The sequence below is a fragment of the Pseudochaenichthys georgianus genome, chromosome 24 (assembly GCF_902827115.2).
Source record: "Pseudochaenichthys georgianus chromosome 24, fPseGeo1.2, whole genome shotgun sequence".
In the NCBI taxonomy this organism is placed as follows: Eukaryota; Metazoa; Chordata; class Actinopteri; order Perciformes; family Channichthyidae; genus Pseudochaenichthys; species Pseudochaenichthys georgianus.
The window spans coordinates 2,335,799-2,359,203 of NC_047526.1; the positions used below are offsets into that span (position 1 = coordinate 2,335,799).

General features: G+C 41.8%; 1 long non-coding RNA gene across 1 annotated transcript; it reads right to left on the bottom strand.

Annotated features, from left to right (window-relative positions):
- Positions 1-757: 757 nt before the first annotated feature.
- On the bottom strand, positions 758-7,760 carry LOC139433067 (uncharacterized). The gene is made up of 2 exons (XR_011642625.1): positions 7,642-7,760; positions 758-5,304 (listed from the first exon to the last, which is right to left on the bottom strand). It is a non-coding gene; the product is annotated as an uncharacterized lncRNA (long non-coding RNA).
- Between the last annotated feature and the right edge of the window lie 15,645 nt (positions 7,761-23,405).

Genomic DNA, 23,405 nt, shown 5'->3' on the forward strand with positions numbered 1-23,405 from the left:
AGACCGCCGTTCATTTCCTCATATGCCAAAAATGGAGGAGAAAATAATCGTAGCGGTAGGGAATCACCAGGTGCTTTATGATCAGTCCCTGTTCACCTACCGGGATACAAACCGGAGGAGCCAGGCATGGGGGGAGGTGGCAGAGACAGTGGGTGAAACTGGTAGGTTTTCGCCTGTTTGGGGAGTTTATATCCAGTGTACTTCGTTTGAATGGACAGCTAGCAGGTATAGACAGTATTTAGCCAGCATGGAATGTTGCGTAAAATAGCACCATAGACATTAATGTCATAAATGTTCATCATATAAAGTGTGACATGTAAAACCTTTTATAAATAATTGACAGGAGAGATTCATCTGATTGGTTGTTGGTCGCGTTGCTCGAGTAAACACCCCAAGCTCAAGACACGCCCACTGCCAAGCGGCAACGCACGCCGCCGTGTGTAGGGGCCGTTAAGGTAGGACAATGTTATAACCTGCCAAGTATTGATATTGACACTGTTTATTGTTTAACAAAGTTAATGTTAAAAATAAATAAATACATGGAACAAAGCAGCAACCTCTACTGATAAACAATAAAATAAAAAGCTTATACGGCACCGGGCAGGGGTAGACATTAAGGGTAAAAATCTATTTTCATTATCAATGGTGTTGGAGTACCACCCAATGGCGGTGGTGGAAGGTTCACCTCTGCTCCGCGCGTCCCTTGATGACCGATGAGCTAGTCAAATTACAAAAGAAGGAACTCAAAGCACCAGGATAGAGGTTAAACAATAATCTGTTTTTACTGGTAGAAAATAACAATACACAATACAGAACACTCTGCAACAGTACCAAATACAGAGTGCTCCGGGCTCAATTCCTACCACCGTGTGATATATGTACCACGGCAGCCAGTCAGGAAGAGAGCACCGAGCATAAGAATGTTACAGCTTAAATACATATTATGTGGGAGGAGTTGTAGGGGTTACTCCTCCCCAGCTATTTGTTATTGGCGATTTCACTTCTGGGCGAGCTAGCCAGTGAGTTGGCAGTTTTTCATTGGTCGGTTTCACTTCTGGGCGAGCCCAAGACAGTGAGCTGGTAGTTCTCCATTGGCCAGTTTCACTTCTGGGCGAGACCCTAGGCAATGAGTCAGCAGTTTGTTGATTCCATCTCCTTACTGTGTGTGTGTGTGTGTGTGTGTGTGTGTGTGTGTGTTCTCTGCTCCCCCTCAGTTTAACCCACACACAGTAGATATGTCTAAGATATAGTTGTTTATAGTTGGCCAATGCAAGCAATACATGTAAATTACCTTAATATCAATAATAACGAGGAAAACATTACCTCTGCTCTCAAGCAGTGAAATAGTAGAACTCTTACATAAACATATATAGAGAACACACACTCATTTCATTATGCAGCCCCCCATCAATCAATCAATCAATGTTTATTTATATAGCCCAATATCACAAATGTTACATTTGTCTCAGTGGTCTTCACAGTGTGTACAGAATATCAGTATGACAATACGACACCCTCTGTCCTTAGACCCTCACATCGTACAAGGAAAAACTTCCGAAGAAAACCCACAGTTTAAAGGGAAAAATGGGAGAAACCTCAGGGAGAGCAACAGAGGAGGGATCCCTCTCCCAGGACGGACAGACGTGCAATAGATGCCGTGTGTAAATTGAAAAGATAATACATTTGCAACATAGGTAGTCCAAATGTTTGGAAATGCATGTGTGTATAATGGGAAGATTAATCCACGAGGATATCCATCCAGGACCGATGATCCAGGACACAGGACCGCAGGATCATCCATGACTCCGGATCCCGGCGTATATAGACACCAAAAAGAAAGAAATTTGGGGAAGCTGGGTTAATCGGAACATGAGAGTACACAGGTATAGACAGAGAGAAGGAAGAAGTAAGATGTCCCCCGACAAACTAAGCCTATATCAGCAAAACTAGGGGCTGAATCTAATCAGCCCTAACTATAATCTTTATCAAAAAGGAAGGTCTTAAGCGCACTCTTAAAAACGGATAGGGTGTCTGCCGCCCGATCACAAACTGGAAGCTAATTCCACAAATGTGGAGCTTGATAAGAAAAGGCTCTGGCTCCCATTGTACTTTTAGAGATTCTAGGAACAACCAACAACCCTGCATTCTTGGAACGCAATGCCCTAGTAGGACAGTAGGGTATAATGAGTTCTTTAAGGTAAGATGGCGTCTGCCCATTAAGGGCTTTGTAGGCGAGAAGAAGAATTTTAAATTATATCCTGTGTTCTATAGGGAGCCAGTGTACAGAACAGGAGTAATGTGGTCCCTTTTCCTAACTCTGGTTAGTACACGAGCTGCAGCATTTTGAATCAGCTGAAGCGACTTGACTGACTTCTTGGTACTCCCTGATAATAAGGAGTTACAATAATCCAGCCTAGAAGTAACAAATGCATGGACTAGTTTCTCTGCATCGTTTTGAGGCAAGATATGCCTGATCTTTGCAATGTTACGTAGATGGAAGTAGGCGGTCCTTGAAATTGATTTTATGTGGGCGTTAAAGGATAAATCCTGATCAAATATAACGCCAAGATTCCTTACAGTCTCACTGGAGGCCAAATTAATGCCATCCATAGTTAGTATATCTTTAGATAATTTGTTTCGTAGATTCTTCGAGCAATAAGAAAAAAAGTACAATAACTTCAGTTTTGGTCGTGTTTAACATCAAAAAGTTTAAGGTCATCCACGTTTTTAAGTCCTTAAGGCAGTCTTGAATTTTATTTAGATGATTAATTTCATCAGGCTTGATTGATAAATATAGTTGAGTATCATCCGCATAACAAAAAAAGTTTACAGAATGATTCCTTATAATATTGCCTAACAGAAGCATATATAATGTGAACAAAATAGGTCCGAGCACTGAGCCCTGTGGCACTCCATGGCTAACTTTGGTTTAGGGTGGAAGATTCATCGTTAACACGTACAAACTGAGAGCGTTCAGCTAGATAGGACCTAAACCAGCCTAAAACTTTGTATAAGTTTCCTCCCATACATGCAGACATGCTATCGAGTTAAGTATTCGTGGAATCTCTTCCTTAAAAGTGGCTATAGCACTAACAGATAGGTTTCTGCTGCAAGAGCTTTTGACTAATGCTTTGTAGTCTCGTAACAGTACTTCAAAAGTTACTAAGAAATGGTCGGATAAAGCAGGATTATGCGGTTCGACTAATAGTTGCTCAATTTCAATACCATAAGTCAGAACAAGGTCGAGAGTGTGATTATAGCAGTGGGTTGGTTTATTTACACTGACAGAAACCAACATAATTGAATATAGAGTTAAATGCAACAGTAAGGCTATTTTTATCATCGTCAACGTGAATATTAAAGTCACCTACGATAATTACTTTGTCTGTTTTAAGAACCAAAGTTGATAAAAACTCAGAGAATTCTGATAAGAATTCTGAATAAGGACCTGGTACACGGTACACTGTAACAAATAAGATTGGCTGCAAAGTTTTCCAGGTCGGATGCGTAAGACTAAAAACGAGGCTTTCAAAGGAGGTATAATTTAATGTTGGTTTAGTATTGATAAGTAAACTTGAGTCAAAGATTGCTGCAACTCCACCTCCTCGGCCCGTGCCTCGAGCAATCTGAGTGTTGATATGGCTGGGTGGAGTGGCCTCATTTATGCTGACATATTCTTCATGTCTCAACCAAGTTTCAGTGAGACAGCATATATCAATATTATAATCTGATATTAAATCATTTACCAATATTGTTTAGATGCTAGAGATCTTATGTTTAAGAGACCACATTTAATCTTCCTGTTTTGTTGCACTGTAGTAGTTGTTACATTTACTTTTATTAGGTTATTATGTATGACACCTCTATTAGGTTTTACCTTAACTTGTCCTTGGGCAGACACACACACCGTTAATATTGGGTATTTTATTGGGTTCGGGATTCCTATGGATGACTGCCTAGGAGAGAGCGCAGAGAAGCGTGTAAGACTGCGACTCCGCCTCCTGGTCTCAACTCCAGTTTGTCATGGATTAAGTCCACAAAGCCCTGAAATGTTTGCCGAAATGAGATCTGCACCTTCCAAAGTAGGATGAATGCCGTCTCTCTTAATCAGACCAGGTTTTCCCCAGAAGGCTGTCCAATTATTTACGAAGCCCACATTGTTTGCTGGGCACCACCAAGACAACCAGCGCTGAAATGATGACATGCAGCTATACATGTCATCATTGATCAGATTGGGGAGGGGACCAGAGAAGATTAAGGTGTCCGACATTGTTTTAGCATAACTACACACCGACTCCACATTAAGTTTGGTGCATTCTGATTGGCGTAAACGAACATCATTACCACCGACGTGAATAACAATCCTACTGTATTTACGTTTATTTGTAGCCAGCAGTTTAAGATGCGCCTCAACGTCGCCCGCTCTGGCCCCCGGAATGCATGTGACTGTGGAGGCTTCGGTCTCTAAATTCACGTGTCTCATACTAGAGCTACCAATAACCAGAGTTGGCTTCTCAGCGGGTGTCTCGCTGAGTGGGGAATATCTGTTAGATACGTGAACGGGTTGGTGGGGACCTGCGGGTTTCGTGTTATGCCCCTTCAGAACAGTCACCCGGTCTCCCTGCTGCTCGGGAGTTGACGGGGGACGGCTAAGAGGAGCTACCTTTGGCCGGTCCGCACTGGCTAACATGGGCTTTACTGTAGCTGAGTTACTTTCTAAGATGCGGAGCCGGGCTTCTATGGCTATGATTCCCGCCTCCAACCTAACAACTATACTACATTTAACACATGTATCGGTACCAGTAAAGGAGGTAGGGAAGTAACCAAACATGAGACAGCAAGAGCAGGAAATAACACCCGCGCGTGGGGAAAGAGCCATGGCTAGCTATCAAGCTAAAGTAGCTACCGTTAGCAAACCCGAAAAGAGTGTAGGCAACTGTGGAGTTACAGTCGCTAAGAGAAGGAGAGTTGTGAGTGCTTAAGCTGTAGTAACGTGTGATTACAACGTCAGGCAGTTGCCGTGATCAAGAGTTTTAAAACGATCGATTAAGTTAAGTTAATAAGCTATCGGCAACAGAACAGGCACACGGGATACCCGGAGATGACAACAACAACCGGAAGTTACAACATGCTCACCGCAATAGGTTCCTCCTCCTCACGCAAATGGGTGGTTGCAGCTTCACTGATGATGATCAGAATCTGAATTCCTTTATAGACAGGAATGTGACGGTGAGGTGCAAACTGTGTCCAGGCCAGAAGCTGTTATCCACTGCTGTAAACACCACGTCAAACCTCAACACACACCTGCAAAGAACACATGCTAAGGTGAAGCTAACGCACACGCTATTTGTTGTTTGTTTATATCACGTAGTCTGTTCTTCTTCTCTGTCTTCCGGTTGTTGCCTGTTTTGAATGACAAATACACACTACCGCCGCCTGCTGGTAAGGAGAAGTATTGCCACTCACGCATGCGCAGTTCGTACGTGCTCGGCGAGTAAAGTAACGAGTTACTTTATGTAGATAGTAACAAAGTAGTGTAATATATTACTTTTTTTAAATTAATATGTAATATATTACATTTTTTTAGTAACGACCCCATCTCTGGAGTTGGCGTTCTCTACTCTGATTTACATGAAGAACAACAGGAGGTCACGGCTCTCTGTTGAACAGGACTTGTGAGTGGCCCTCTCCTCAGTGCCACCAAGGATTACAACATTCTGCGCGCCCACGACAGGCACATGTATCTCACTAATTTGTAAGTCGGCAACATATTTACAATAGCACATGTTTCAATGCTGATTGCTGAAATGTTACATTTATAATTTGTAGTTCAGGACCATGGACAATGCAGCTTCCTTGCATTGACAGTTCTCTGTGCTGAATTTCTGCTGAGTTTCCTTTGCCTCATTTTTAATGTTGTGACCTGTCTGGTTTAAATGAGTGTGTTGCTGCTTTGATGAAGCCTAATTTGATAACGTTTCAAATTAATTTCTGAAATACTTCGTTAATAAATATTTCATGAGTAATATAGTTGTCTTTGTCACATTTTATTTGGCATTAGTAAATAATTATGCACATTTACAGATATTTTACATGATATGAGTGATAACACGTGTTATAAGAATTCTCATACACAAGGATCTAAAGAATTGTATATGTATTTTTCAGTTAAAGAAGTTGTATAAATTAAGAAAGATGGGACTATATGAAGCAGAATGAATAAGTCTGTGTACTCTGGTCCTTCATGTTTTTGATGTATTTGATGTGATGTCTCCTCTGTATTTGCGGGTCCCATTGCCATTGTTATTGTTATTGTTGTCATTGTGTGTCGCTTTCCGCCTTCTTCTCCAGTGGGACTCGGATGAGGGTGTTGCACTTTTCTTTTCCTTGTACATGTGATGTTTTGGTGTTGTTTTGTTTCTTTCCGTTGACCGTCAAGTGGGAAATAAGTATTTTTTGTGTGTGTTTCTCTTAGTATCCTAAGATACTGTTATGTTTGGCCAACTCTGGTTATTGGTAGCTATAAAAAAAATATATATTATTATTATGAAGGGCAGACCATCTATTTGTATTTATTTGTTTTTTTTAGAAAGGGGCAGGTCACATAAGATGTTATTCTTCTCCCTGCTCCTTTTCGCTCAATGGTGGAGTCATGTTTTGTGGCAATTGTTGTACATTTGGTTTTGCGTACCATGAGCGGGACCAATAAAAATGAAATGAAATGAAATGAGGGCTATTTTGCACAATAGGTGTGCCTTGAGATGTTTACTTGTCCTTTGGTGTGCCTTGGGCACAAAAAGTTTGGGAATCACTGGTCTACGCTGTACATATCCGGCATGAATCGCTGACAGGTTTGGGAAGCTTTGTTTTGTGAAAGGCTGGCAGAGGGTGCAGCCATAGCTCTGGGCGTGACTACTGGGTAAAACAAAGATGACGCTGGTCGGGTCGCGGGTATTGCATAATAAATATATTAAAATAATAATAATTTAGTTTAATGTTTAAATCCTCAGACTTCTCCCCCGCGGGACCGCACATAATCATAACCTCTGCAGCGCATCAGTCTGCTGCTGGGCGCGCTGCATTCGAAATGGCTGAGGTGAAGCTCTCTAGCGGAGAATACAGCATTTTCAATAACACTTCCTCAAGAGCGAAATCCAACGTCTGGGAGGCTTTTGGTGTCATCCTAGATGGAGAAAATAACCAACATCCCACGCTTTTTGAGACAAATATGCAACTGCGTGTGTTAATAATTGCACGTTTTCATTGATCATATATAGGCCTAGGCTATGCGGGTTCTGGTCGGGTTGCGGATCTTGTGCCGACGGGTCTGGTCGGGTTACGGAACTAATTGGCAATATGTGCGGGTAGCGGGGCGGGTTCGGTATTGCACGTCACGGGTGCGGGGCGGGAGCGGGTCTTGAAAATCAGACCCGGGCAGGACTCTGATTCACACGTTGCGATACCCAGGAAGAAAACATTGGAAAATTAGAAATCTCCAACGAGGAGTTTTGGATAGGTCTTTTCTGTGTTAGAGTTTTACTCGCTACAGGATGTACTTTGAGGGTTTTTGACTCTGCAGACCGTTTACATGCATAAAAACCTTCATAACACTAACCGCAGGAAATAAAAAAAGGAACTCACCTTGTGACAAAAAGCATTTGAGCTCCATACTGTTTCAGAAATAATCCTTGATGTGGTTTAGAACAGGATGGCGTTTTAGCAGAATTTAGCTTTATCTCCGGCAGAATTCTGATCAGGCATTAGCTCCTCCTCCTCCTCCTCCTCTTTTTTTTTTTTTTTTTTCAAGCTAAGGACCCAAAATCCGCGTTTCTCTAGTCTAAACAGTAGACACTACTAGACAATAGACGTCGACTAAATGAATCAGAAAGGCTTGGGGAAATTGTTTCACTTTGGGTCAGATGATAAGAGCTGGCGTTGTGTTTGTGGTCACCTTATTGGACTCAGAGGGGAATCATGTTGCAGGAATGATAAATATAGTCAGACACACCTGCTCCAGAATGAGGAGCGTAGATCACAGAGCACTCCTGCTGCCAGGAAGGAATGTGCTTTTGTTGAAACACACACACACACACACACACACACACACACACACACACACACACACACACACACACACACACACACACACACACACACACACACACACACACACACACACACACACACACACACACACACACACACACACACACACACACACATACACACACACAATTTTAGAAGTAGGGGGGGGGCAAAAAAGTGCGTGTGTATGGCCCACTCCCAAACCACGCCCTACACACTCCCCCTCCGTGATGGAGTGAACTCCGTGGAGTATTTACTCCCTCCTGTCAGATGGAGGGAGTAAACACAGCAGCAAGCTTTGGGACGGTCTCCCCTCTCCGGCAGAAACAGGAAATGCCGTAACTGTTTGTAACAACGGTTTCAAATCAGAATCTCTTTGACAAAAAATGTAAATGAATAACTCAAATAAAACTCCAAACATCTTTCATTGTGTTTCAAAGCTCTTTTAGTTTTAAACCTGATGTTTATAAGCTTCTTAGTTTTTGCAACAGTCTGTAAATATACACAACTTTATAATAAAATGCACACATTTACCTTTTTCCAGACTAAACACAGGTGATGAAGCCATATCTAGGAGCTTATATTATGTAATAGTTATTTATATATTTATTTTATTGTTCTGTTTTGTTTATAGTAAATCTTCCTTTTAATTATTATTTAAGTTGATCAAATAAGTTGTACTATGCCTCTGTTTTTGTAAAGGCAGCCTTTGGGCGCCGGGGGAGGGGAGGCCTGCTCATTATAAATATGGGATACAGGTGGTAGTGGGCGGCGCACCCGGTAGGCTTATGGTTTTTTACCATCGGGTAAGAAGGAAGAGAAAATGCTTGATGTGTTGATAATAAATTGCAATGAAACGACCTTGATTTTTACCCATGCGTAAGATTCGCTGACGGGTGCCACAGCGGCACTTTACTTTGCGTTATATTTTTATGATTTTGGCCGCTATAACAGGTGATCCTAAGTTAAAAACATATGAGGCTATCATGAGGTTGTTAACATCGCAGTTTATCAGTGGGTTATTGATTCTGCATCAGTCTTAGGACAGTCACACATTGCTATGAAGTCTTCATGGACAACATAATCAGCTGATACCCATCGTACAGTCAGAGACAACTGTTCAAGGAGGCTTGGGCACTTTTTCCAGTTATTAACTCTGGTATTTACAAATCAGTCATCTCCACATTTGGAGAAAGTTACAAGCCGGTTGACAAATCTGCATATTTCACAGAAGGCTCGTTTAGTGGTTTTGCAAAGAATGAACCACTCTCTGTTTTCGTGCCATTCTGCATTGAAGTACCTTCTCTTTGCCCAAATAATCTGGCGGCCTCCTTTTTTTTGACAGTTAGCTGTACAGCTTTACCCGCCTCAATGTCCCGACAACAAACCTCCATGCAGTCGGAACCAGCCTGTTTCGGTTCAACGACGGCGGTGGGGGTGGCTGGAGCTGCTGCTTTTGGGTTCATCTGGCTTCGCTGGTTCTTCTATGATTGATGAAGGTCCAGGCTCCGGAGGTGTGGATGTCAGCGATGTGACCTTCCAGTTGTTAAATGTAAGTTTAGATTGACTGTATTTAGTTTTCTTCTGCGCTGGTTCTTCTGACATGTTTGCAAGTGTATCTATTCTTTCTATCTGGTTAACGGCTGACACACACAACGTGAACAACGTGACAAATAAACAAATCTAAGCTTTTTTATTAGTTGTAATTTATATGGATACATTTGAATGGTGTGACAATGTCCTATTTGATTGGGTTACAATGTACATATTCTTCCTGTTATGTCTGCCTGCTTTATTTTACCTAATGCAAAGTGACCTGCTGCTCTATCGAAATCAGTCGCATTGACCCGAAGACACATTTTGAGTAGTATACACCAGTGGCGTCGCCTGGCCTGGGCATTCGGGGCTTTAGAAAATTCTCCCTCAATAATATAATACATTAACCGTGCTTTACGTGAAGGGCAGGACTGTAATTTCCCGTGTTCAGTGAATGCAACAGAGGCATGACACCAGACCAACCAGAGAGTTGCATGGAAATAAACGTGTGCTTGTGTCATTCAAACTCGGCTCTGTGTGTGGAAATAGAGCATTTATATATATATATATATATATATATATGCATATATATATATAACAAACTGTCGTCTGCTGACCTGAGAAGCAGACTATTAGGTGTGAATGCAAGCCTAAAGTGAACTATCTAAACACTCAGAGTCCTTTAGCTCACCTGAGTCTCTCAGTCTGAGAGGAGAGCTCTCCTCCAGCTTGTTGTGGAACAAACAGCTCCTTATGTCCGTTAGTGCAGCTAGCTAACCAGATGCAAACATCTCTCTATATATATATAGATGCATATATATATACATATAATTGTGTACAATGCTTTTGTGTTTTTAACCTTCGATTCGGAGAAACAAATTGTTTTTTCGGAGTTTAGACACTACAGAGTTTCCGAAGACACTACACTACCCAGAATCCCCAGCTATCGTTTGGGACTACAACATCCGCCTTGTTTTACAAACCCCGTGATTAGCCCTCAATCTCTGTGATTGGATATTGGAGTGGCAGTACGACAAGGTTACGCTGAGCGTCAAAGCTCTTTGAAATGGAATGGAACCACGCCAAAGAAAACCCAGTTTAAAGGGAAAAATCTCAGGGAGAGCAACAGAGGAGGGATCCCTCTCCCAGGACGGACAGACGTGCAATAGATGCTGTGTGTAAATTGAAAAGATAATACATTTGCAACATAGGTAGTCCAAATGTTTGGAAATGCATGCGTGTATAATAGGAAGATGAATCCACGAGGATATCCATCCAGGACCACAGCCACGACTCAAGATCCAGCGCTCGCGATCCAGGACACAGGACCGCAGGATCATCCATGACTCCGGATCCCGGCGTATATAGACACCAAAAAGAAAGACATTTGGGGAAGCTGGGTTAATCGGAACATGAGAGGACACAGGTATAGACAGAGAGAAGGAAGAAGTAAGATGTCCCCCGACAAACTAAGCCTATATCAGCAAAACTAGGGGCTGCATCTAATCAGCCCTAACTATAAGCTTTATCAAAAAGGAAGGTCTTAAGCGCACTCTTAAAAACGGATAGGGTGTCTGCCGCCCGAACACAAACTGGAAGCTGATTCCACAAATGTGGAGCTTGATAAGAAAAGGCTCTGGCTCCCATTGTACTTTTAGAGATTCTAGGAACAACCAACAACCCTGCATTCTTGGACAGTAGGGTATAATGAGTTCTTTAAGGTAAGATGGCCCCTGCCCATTATATAACTGTGGTTGTTCTCCTTCACATGTAAAGACTGAGTATCCAGCCAAGGATGTAAAATGCCATGCATGTGGGAAAATGGGACATTATATGCGTGTGTGTAAAGCAGCTAAAAGTGTGCATGAGATTAATGAAGAAGAGGAAAGCTTGCTCTTTGGCAGCATTGAGGCTGACAATGATCCGTGGATGGCAGACATGGACATTGACACTGGGGCTGATGTTACAGTCATTCCTCACTCCGTGTTTAAGGAGGTCTATGAGCACACAGCTCCACCAGCTCTTCAAAAGCCAAGGAAGCCACTTTGGGGTCCAGGGAAAAATCCTTTAGACGTAGTAGGCTTTGCTAGTATGCTGCTGAAGAAAGGAGAGAGAGAACTTATGGAGGATGTGTATGTCATTCGACGCTTGCAAGCAGCATTGCTCGGGAGGCCTGCCAGTGTAGCGCTGAAGCTAGTGGCACGACTAGACAACGTCACTATGGACATGCTGAAGACTAATTACGCAACAGTATGCAGCGGTCTTGGAGAGGTGTGGCAGCCATATGCCATGAAGCTGAAACCAGGGGCCCAACCGTTTTCTCTGAAGACGCCCCGAAGGATTCCACTGCCACTGATGGAGAAAGTCAAAGAGGATGCATGGAAGACCTGGGGGTGATCAGCAGAGTTGAGGAGCCTACAGATTGGTGCGCTGGCATTGTTGATTGACTCCTGCCTAAACTTGAAAATGGCTTGATTCACTCCAGAAGGACAACTGGAATTTGAATCTTTTTTCTCTTTATTTGAGTGTGGTAGATTCCTTTTTTGCTTCATTCAACTTCGTGTTAGCCTCTTGATGCTCATTTAGTTATATAGGTTGAAAACCTTTAACACAAAACATATTTTCATTCAGTTTAGGCAAACAAACATTTCAATAAAACACATGCCATCCTTTAACAAGCACTTTCTTTCCTCCTTCATAATCAAGTTTACAATTAAACCTAACATCTAATCAAAAGTAACTGCATCTCAACAAAGTAAATTATATTTCAGCATCTTATATTTTAGCTTCCTTCCTCGGGACTAGAAATAATAATACATCAAATCAAACATGGTTCAAACAGATTAAACATTTGCAAATATTCACCAGCAAGCGTCTTGGTTGAATCTTTGAGCCTCTTCTCTCACAGGGAACTGTTTGTCCTCTGCCTGAGAGTGTGTTCCCAGGTGTGTTGCATTTATCTGTTTGTCCTCTGCTGAGAGTGTGTTCCCAGGTGTGTTGCATTTAGCTCATTAAGTAGGAAGCTCACTTCCTTTGAGCCACATTCTCAGTGGACTTACACCCTAGGCTCCCTGTCTCCACCTGCTGGACTGGAGCCAGATGTGAATTGCATTTCTCAAGCTCTGACAAAACACCTCCCACTTGAGCTCCTGGTTCCTGAACCCAAGGTTACAGAAAATGATTCACTGCTGATGAGTTGGTGTATTGTACTATTTCCCAGTCTGATCATCATATTTGATGTTCTTGCTCCCAGCATGTTGCTCTTCAATGGGAAGCAGAACCACTATGCGCCGGACGTCTGCTAGAATCCACTTCAAGACAATGGTACTTGTGTACCATGCTGTGAATGGATCTGGCCCTTCGTACATCCAGGACATGGTTAAACTGTACACCCCAGCACGTGCACTCCGCTCTGCATCAACCAAACGACTCGCTGCACCATCGCTGCGAAGGGGACCCAAGTTCCCATCAGCAAAAACAGGTGGGTTTGCTATCCTGGCTCCAAAATGGTGGAATGAGCTCCCCATTGACATCAGGACAGCAGAAAGCTTACACACCTTCCGGCGCAGACTGAAAACTCATCTCTTTCGACTCCACCTCGAGCAATAGAACTATTAACAAAGCACTTATATACTAATAAAGGGCTGGCTTATCTAAAGCCAGTTGAGTAGCACTTGAAATGTTTTTGCTCTATGAAGCCTGATGTACTTTATGATTCTGTTTTCTTCAAGTTTGTATTTTGTTGGTCGAACGCACTTATTGTAAGTCGCTTTGGATAAAAGCGTCAGCTAAATGCAATGTAATGTAATGTAGTAAACTCAGTCTCCATTGTTTTTCATATCAAATTAGCGTGTTAATAAAATAAGCTATCATGGCTTAGACTTGCATATCTAAACAGAATCATGAAAGCCTGTTGGTGGAGTGAGTCAGGCACACAAGTCCGTTTGAGTGTGTGTGCCCAGGGCTCGACATTAAGGACTGCCCGATGGCCCGGGGCCATCTAGTATTTAGCTCGGGCAATGAAGCCTCACCTGCTGGTTGCCCAATCGGGCAATCTATTATGCCAGTATCATGCAGCTCGCGGATCCAGTAATGAGTGACCCGACAGTAAAACTAATGTAGTGGACATTTCTTATCTTACCTTATATGCTAAAACCAAATGCTTCTCCTAGCATTGTCTAACACAACTATATATTTCCTGATATGTGCTGTTTTCTCTGCATACTCTAATAAGGATTTTTATTCCCAAGCGCTTCAAGGCCACAGAGCTGATTTGGCAGACTATGTTGAGACTACTCCTCTTCACACAAAGTCTCACAACAAGTTCCCTATTCTGAGAACCGTTATACTATCTACAGCTCAAGGACAGGTGTCTAATAACAATATGAGACCGTGTGAAGACAGATATTCTGAGCTTCACGCCCTTTCCTGTATATAAGCTTTGCTATTGTATTACTATTGCGCACACTCCTGCAGACTATCCTATACTCTGTGCGACCTGTGTCTTTGAATATATTCGAATAAATAACCAGAAATACAACTCGTGTTTGTTTCACCATTTATTGTTTGATCATTCTGACTCGTGTATCTCCACAGTATTGATTGGGTCTAAGATGTCCATAACAATTGGCGTTGTCGACAGGATCTCTGCAAGTTCGATTGGGGACACCTATGGACGCTGGTGGTCGCGCTCCAGGATCTTCGGATTCTCCTCTACCTCGACAGAAACCGTACGGGACGAGAGGACCAGCGCCGGGGTGGAACCGATTGACTTCACGAGATCCAACAAACTCAAAAGGATTTCAATACTCTGTGAGATGTGCAGTGTCTAAATTGTTTAAAGTTAAACGTAATTAAACACATGACATTTATGAGAGGGACTGCTCGAAAGTAGGATATTTGGGATATCCATCGTAGCCTGGGTTTACGATCAGTCTTTGTGTGATTTGTACTGAGAAACAAATATCACATCACTGACGGGTGAAAAATAGTGTTTTGGTAACACGGGGTGTTTTGGTAATACTTAAAGACTTTGTTATGGAACGCAAAGCAGAGTAGGGGGCTAGTACACCCTCCTGAGGGTCCGATTGTGGATGTCATGCGAGCAAAACATGGTGAAAACAGTCTGTCTAAATTAAATATCTGGACGGAAATGTTCGGATTTCCAAAGGGAGGTTCTTTGAGTAAATCAAAAATCAAAAACCTAAGGGATAAATTACAAGAGTGTGAAGATGGAATGAAAAAGAAGAGTAAAGTTAAAGTAAAAAACGTATAGAAAGCTGGACACTCACAGAAAGGATGAAGCAGAATGCCGTGAAAGGAGGCAGTTGGCCTGGGCAATAAAGAAAATATTAAGGTTGAAGATGAATGTGAAGAAAAGAAGGAAAATAAATTATTTCCAAAACCATGTAAACCCCAGACATCTCTGTATCTTTCCATTGCATGCCTGAATGACCATCTCCTCGACTCTGGGTATCCTTTCCCTCCCCCGGCGTACAACCCTGGCAATGCGACTGGCCCACCTCAACCACCTCCCCCGCCACTACAAGCCCCAGCCATAAAGTCAGCAGACTCCCCGTCAACTCCAAGCTCGTCCACCCCCATCAGGCCAAAGTAGATGGGGACAACAGCGGGATAAACAAACCCGATGCCCTAGGAGACCAAGCAGGTGTTTGGGGGACACACCTCAGTAATGCCTTCCTCAACGGACTCACAGCCACAGCGCAAGCTGCGCAGAATGCTGGCCGCTCACAATAGGAGGTTTTCCGAGGCAGAGGATGAGAAGCAAGACCTTAATTTGGCGAAAGATGTTTCAAGTGTGGCAGTGTTGAACATTGGATCCGGGACTGCCCACAGAACACTGGCAGCAGAGGGGGACAGCAAGGACGGGGCCATTCACAATCAGACTGACCTACACCAGATGGGGAGGAAGGGGCCCAATCGAGCGAGACGGAAATTCAGCCAGCAGCATCTAACCAGGGAAGTGACCCACACACACACACATCATGCAGGCTATTGAGAAATTGGAAGATTTAGAGACAATGTCTGTGGTTAAAGAGGGTACATATTTGAAATATGACAGTGAAACAGCATTTAAGAAATGTCTCACACTAACTTTAGCTGTCATGGGTGTTGATGTTACATTTTTGGTTGATTCTGGGGTTACACATTCTGTGGTAAAACGGGCAGATTTGCCTGATTGCGAATTTAGTGGTAGATTACTCGCTCAATAGGAGCTGCTGGGTGACTGTGAAGGAGAAGTTTTCTATACCACTTCAGTGTAAAGATAACGGTGATGACAGTCATCCATTTCCCACATCAGTCAAACACAGTTTTCTTTTATCATCGGTCTGCCCAATACATTTACTGGGCAGAGATCTGATTCTCCGGTTCGGCTTAGACCTCATTTCCACAAATGAGGGTCTAAAAGTCCGACAGCCATCTCCTACGATGGTTCAAAACCCCGCATTTGATGATAAAGAACTGGTGAATGTGTATCAATGGCTGCTGACATATCCTGATTCTCAGGCGTTGTTGCGTTTGACTGATCAACGTGTTTTTCCACCTGCTGTGTTCATGGAGACTTCTTATTTGCATTGTACTGCTAACGTGGTTGATGAACCGTGTAAATACTATGATGAGAGTTTTCTGTTGGAATGTTTGAATGATGAGCTCATGCTTAAAACTATGTATTGGAGTTTTCTGCGCAGCGCTGTTTCTGTTACACTCACACCCATACAACACAGGCTGTATCAAATCCTAAGGGCGGTCCCACACATTTCACTAGCCAGGGGCCCCACTGATAGATGGAGGGATTTGGGTCCAATCGTTAAAGATTGGGAGTCAGTCACTGATTGGGCACCTACACACACAGAATATGTCATGTAATCTATGTCACGTGACGTGTATAAAATGAAAATCTGCACGAACGTAGCCGTTCTGCGCACATTGCTGTTGGTTGAGGATGATGCCGTTGGTGATGCCATTTTTCCCGCCTTTACGGGTAATTCTCATATCTCTGAGCTTCCTGCCGCACTTTCAGATGTGCCATACTCACTCTGGGCAGCTCACAAATATGACGTAGGTTTGATTCGCTCTGCGGAGCCTGTAGTTATCACTCCTAAGTCCATGTTCCGTCCAAATCAACCCCAGTACCCATTGAAACGTGAAGCTGTTGATGGCATTCGGCCAGTGTTTACCTCTCTGCTTAAACAAGGGGTCATTATTCCGTGTAACGATTCCCCGGAACGCACTCCAGTGTTTCCTGTCAAAAAGATCAGAGACAAACCTCCTGACGAGTGGAGATTTGTCCAGGATTTACGAGCTGTAAATGCAGCTGCGCAACCAAATCCTTATCTGATTTTTTCCCAAGTTCCAGCCTCTGCAGCATTTTTTTTACTGTCATAGATCTCTCAAATGCATTTTTCAGTGTCCCTGTACACAAAGACAGTCAATTTTGGTTCGCATTTGAATATAATGGTAAACCTTACACATTCTCACGTTTGTGTCAAGGCTACTGTGAATCTCCTACTGTGTACAACCAGGCATTGTGTACAAGTTTGGCCTCTCTACAAGTTTCCTTTCCAAAGGCACCGCTCTCATACAAAATGTTAATGACCTCATGATTTGCGCACCCACAGCAGAACAGTGTGGAGCTGATACCATTTCCTTGTTAAAACACCTCGCAGCCGAGGGCCACAAGGCCAGTTTGTCAAAACTCCAATATGTACAAAGAACAGTTACATTTTTGGGTCATGTCATTTCAGGAGAGGGGAAAGCGTATTGCATCATTGGCTGCTCTGCCAAAACCTGTCACTAAGCGACAGATGATGTCATTTTTTCGTATGTGTTCATACTGCAGGTAATTCTATGAGGGGCCGTGTAGGCCAAAATTCAAACTCACCTCGCACACACACTACTGAAAACATCTGGCCTTGCACACACACTACTGAAATACTCTCACGTTCACTACTGAACACCTCACACACACACTACTGAACACATCTGGCCTTCCACACACACTAATGAAATACTCTCACATTCACTACTGAACACCTCACACACACACTACTGAAAATTAGGCTCACACACACACTACTGAAAACATCTGGCCTTGCACACACACTACTGAAATCCTCTCACATTCACTACTGAACACCTCACACACACACTACTGAAAATTAAGCCTCACACACACACTACTGAAATCCTCTCAAATTCACTACTGAACACCTCACACACACACTACTGAAAACATCTGGCCTTGCACACACACTACTGAAATCCTCTCACATTCACTACTGAACACCTCACGCACACACTACTGAAAACATCTGGCCTTGCACACACACTACTGAAATCCTCTCACATTCACTACTGAACACATCACACACACAATACTGCAAATTAACCTCACACACACACTCCTGAAAAACATTTTACTGAAAGGTTCTCAGTAGGGAATGTGCATGTGTTTCACCTATGTGTGTGTGAGGGGATTCTTGCTGTAACGGAAGTCATTCTAATGTAACGGATGTCATTCTAATGTAACGGAAGTCAGTGGTCTCTTTGCTAGCCCCGTTAGCTTCATTAGCTCCAGGCTGCTACTCCGAAGTGTTTGTTGTGTTGATGCCTGGTGGAGTATTCTTCATTGAAATATCGCACTTATCGTATGGCTCTGCGGTTCAAACAGACCGTCCATGAATGCAGTTTATTCGGTAAGTACAATTCAAGCACTTTATTTCTTACTTGTCTTTTTATTCAGCTAACAAGCGAGACGAAGCTACATCTGTGCTAACGATGCTATCCGTAGCATACACGTTAAAACATAATGGAGAAGTGTAACACATTAAGAAGGATTATACTGTAAAACATAAGGCTTCTCTGTGAGGTTGGTGAAATAAGGTCATGCTTGTACATTAGTTAGTTTGCTAGTTAGGTAACTGTATGCATTGTTATTGTTAATTTAAAATAGCTATGCTCGACGATGCAGACAGCTAGCGTCACATTAGTGTTGAAGAGCAGAGTACTGTATGAGATTAACCTCACTATAAGATCTGTGTATCTGAAAAATATGAATCTCACATTTCCAGTTGGTTCCAGAAATAACGTTGACGTAGATATTGCAATATGGTTTGTTGAGCTGGAGTTGATTATTGAAGCTTACTGGTTAACGTTCATCATATTAAACGAACGAACCCAAACGTTGTTGTTTTTATTAATATTATTACCAATACTTACTTAGCATTTTATTATCATTACACTGGAGAAACCGACTTATTGTGGCAGCAGAACATGAACATGTAACTTAATGCCTGCATTTGAGGATGAAAAATAGCTCAGTCAATGCTTTAGGGACAAGGAAATGATTTGTTTAAATATTAGATATGACGTTATGTGTGCTTCTGTGACAATGAAGCTTATTCATTGCATTACATGTGTTGAAGATGTTTGTCTTTTACCCTTACGTGTGTGTTACAAATGAATGTGAATATGGCATAGGACAAATATTTAAATTGACTGTCTCGTGAAAAGCGATTCTAAAATAAAAAGGACCACAACTATACAATAATACACAATCCAACTGATAAGATACAGTAAGGGCTTTGATATCCAGCACTTTCTTTAAGGATAACAAAAAGATTATCACATGACATTTGCATGTAAAAAAGTCTGTGACCAACACATTGTTACTTTACATATATATCTGTTTGTTTAAAGTTTCCAGGTGATGCAGACAGACCAGAGGATGCTGACCACGAAAGACAGACCTATTCCGAACATCAGTGAACTTCAGCATGGACTCAAAGGTACAAAGAATCGAGAAACGTTCTGGTTTAAATAGATAAAGTAACAACTATAATCAGCTTTCACATTTCAATGTATTTAAGGCAATTATTATTTTACATTGTGAGAATTGCTACCATTTGTCTCTACATATTGTCTGTAAAAGACGTGGTAAAAGTGGTTCTTGCAGTGAGACAACCGAGCAGTTGAATATTATTTAATAAGATATTTTAATGTTGATTTAACTGCAGACTGTTCATTCATAATCTGATTATCTTTGTAGTACAAAGTGATGAATTAAAAAAACACATTATTTCTACAGCCGCTAAATAAACAAACGTTTCATAAATAACACACTTGCTCTGCAATAATGTCATATGTTTGTCATTTCTGTTAGGAAAGGACATACCTGAAGGACACAACTGCCTCACCGTTTTCTCAGAGGGGCAAGAAGAAAATGAAAAGCTGATTTCAGATTAAAGACCAATACAGGACATTCACTAAGAAACTACACTTTTATTGTGAACACAAAGTCAAACAGGACCATCATTTGTTTGTGGCAGCTGAGCCCAGTATGGGCTCACAGATGCAGTTAGGTGGTTTCTTCATCAGACCTGGTCCTCCTCCATCAGGCCTGGTCCTCCTCCATCAGGCCACGTCCTCCTCCATCAGGCCACGTCCTCCTCCCAGAGAAAGACCTCTCCACCTTCTCCAGCCAAACCCACAGACAGGACATCTGTCACGCTGAGGTTTCTCCCAAAGTCTCTGCACGCTGTCTCAATTGATCCACACTGTGAATATGAGGGGGAAATGTGTGTCATAAATGCTTTAGACAATAAGAAATATGAAGTTAACTGTAAGGAATGGCTCATTCTTTTTTAAATAGACAAAACTATTACTGTATTTCAATATCTCATGTCTGAAAGTTTAATTTAAAAGAAGAAGGGGCCCCAAAAATAAAGATTGGTATATCAATAAATGTAGTTGATTGTAGTGTTGCACGGTGTACCGATACCTGAAAGGTACCGCGATACCCTGCCGTTAAAAACGGTACGATTCCTCCGTTTCATTAGTATCGGTACTTTAAGAATGACGGGGAAAAGTACTCCCGTGAAAAAACGCCGTTTAATAAGAGCCCTGTGTGTTCAGCGCTCTGCTTCCACTCCTTACACTGCAGCCGTGCCTGCAGTCCCGCTCCTCTCAAGCACGTTCTAAGTCCCTCCCCTCTCTCTTGCACGCGGCCACGCGCTAGCTGCCAGAGCATGTGAGAAAACGAGAAGCATGGCTGCAAGTGGGAGTGCAACTGCCGCTGCGCCTCGGCTTGTTGACAGAAAAGACACCAGAAGTCTGTGAACGGGCCGTTCAGGTGTTCAGAGCAGAGCTTCCTGTCGGAGCAGCAGAGCGTGATGTGCACTGAAAAGTTTTTCTGTCGCAATATTATCGTTGAGCAAACTTAACTAGCAAACTAGCATCACTATCTGCTAACGTTAGCTTTAGTCTTCGTTTTCTATTAGTTTTTTTCATAGGCTATAAACGGAGGTGGTATAAGTATATATCTTGTACTTGAGTAAAAGTAGAAGTACCCAGGTCTTGTAGGCTACTTGAGTTAAAGTAGAAGTACCAGAATGTAGGAACAATCCTGCAATCAAAATGTTCCTCAAATAAAAGTACAAAAGTATTATCATCAACATATAGTTAAAGTAACGACAGTAAAAGTAGAAGTGCTCAGGTCTTGTACTAGAAGCACCAGAGTGTAGGAATACTCTGTTACAGTAAAAGTGCTGCATTCAAAATGTTCCTCAAATAAAAGTATTAAAGTAGCGACAGTAAAAGTAGTCATTGTGCAGATTGGTCCATTTCAGAATAATATATATGATATGTTTTATAATGATTGATCATGAAAGTGTTCTCAAAGCTGGTAAAGGTGCAGCTAGTCTGAAGTACTTTGTAGACTGCAGGGTAGCTGGTGGATTTACTCCAGGTGGAACTAAAGTCTGATTTAACACTTGATTATATTTCACATCATTCATCCAGATCTGTGAAGTAACTAAAGGGATTAAATACATGTAGTGGAGGAAAAGTACACCATTATTTCTGAACTGTAGTGGATTAGAAGTACAAAGTAGCTAAAGAAACATTGAAATACTTAAATAAAGTACAAGTATCTCAAAATTGTACCCAAGTAGTACTTGAGTTTATGAATTTAGTTACTTTACACCAGTGGCTATAAAGATAGAAAGACTAAGCCTTGCACAGAGGCATGAAAATACATTTTCAAAATGCTCAACAGTGCTGCCAAAATGTTAAACTCACTGCTACACAATTAAAATAAATGCTTTTATATATATTTCTATTAGATGTGACTCTTTGGCGTTTCTGTTCTTAGTAACACTGCTGCTTTAGTTGTTCTGACTGCTAAAATCATCTGTTATTCCTAATTTTAAAGCCGATATTCCGTGTTTCCCTTTTTTTAAGAAAAGTATCGAAAAAGAATCGGAATCGCAATTCTTGACTTGGTATCGAAACCAAAATGTTGGTATCGTGACAACACTAGTTGATTGTGTCTTTAATTGTTTAAAGTAGATAGAACTGGTACTTAAGAGTTTGAATACAGTCTGGTTGCGGAGGAGGCACACAGGTAAGAGCATATAGCTACCATCACATGTAACTAAGCTTGACTTGAATTTATTAAAAGTATAATTTAAGTAACAGCAACAAATCAATAACAAATCGTGCAAAAATGTGAATCTTTGCTGGGTCCACTGTTGAATTTACCACATATTGTATGTTTTAGAAACCTTAAGGCATGTATAGATTTGTATGCAAGTAATATCCCAAAACTCAATAAATACCGTAGATTATTATTGAATGTTATGCTGAATAGTTTCATGTTCACTTACCTTAAGCAATGTAAAACGTGCAGACCGGGGGGAATACAAATACTTGTATTTCTCTTTTTTGGTTTGCAAGGGTGTCACCTTCCGCGGAGCCCATTTTCTGTAGTATTATCCTAACAGAGAAAACAAGAGGGAACAACCCTTATTTAGGTTTTTTAAAAAGTGACAATATCAGCTTGCATTCATCCGACAAAAATACGACACAGGGTATTGTCTAATTGCTGGTTATCTTGTGTTTTTATGGGATTTGGATAACGGATTTATTCTATAAAATATTTTGAATGGTTTTCACTTAATACTGTTATAAAGTCGGCTGCGGACAGCCGGGCTGTAGTAAATAGTGCAGCAGATCTACACAGCTAGCTCGCTAGTTAGCATTATTAACAGCTATTTATGTACATTTTCAAGTTCTGCTTGAAAGCAAGTTCCTGCAAACGGTTCAAACAAACGCTTCAACTTGTACCATTTATAATCTGTATGTTTGAATATGGATCTTAAATCGGCGTGACGTTGAAGCAGCTGCAGTTCCTTTAAGCATACCGTTAGCATTTTGCTTCTGAAGTTCTGGCAACTACATTAGAATGACATCCGTTACATTAGAATGACTTCCGTTACAGCAAGAATCCCCTCACACACACATAGGTGAAACACATGCACATTCCCTACTGAGAACCTTTCAGTAAAATGTTTTTCAGGAGTGTGTGTGTGAGGTTAATTTTCAGTAGTGTGTGTGTGAGGTGTTCAGTAGTGAATGTGAGAGGATTTCAGTAGTGTGTGTGTGAGGCTTAATTTTCAGTAGTGTGTGTGCAAGGCCAGATGTTTTCAGTAGTATGTGTGTGAGGTGTTCAGTAGTGAATGTGAGAGGATTTCAGTAGTGTGTGTGCAAGGCCAGATGTTTTCAGTAGTGTGTGTGTGAGGTGAGTTTGAATTTTGGCCTACACGGCCCTTCATATAATTCATTCCTAACTATTCTCCGCTCGAACAACCACTCATGTCACCGGTTTGAGGCACTTACAGGAAACACCGGCTGTTGTTATGCTTGCTGTGATGTTACATTAGTCCGTTCTCTGCTTGTAATTATGCCGTTACAAGCTTCAAAGT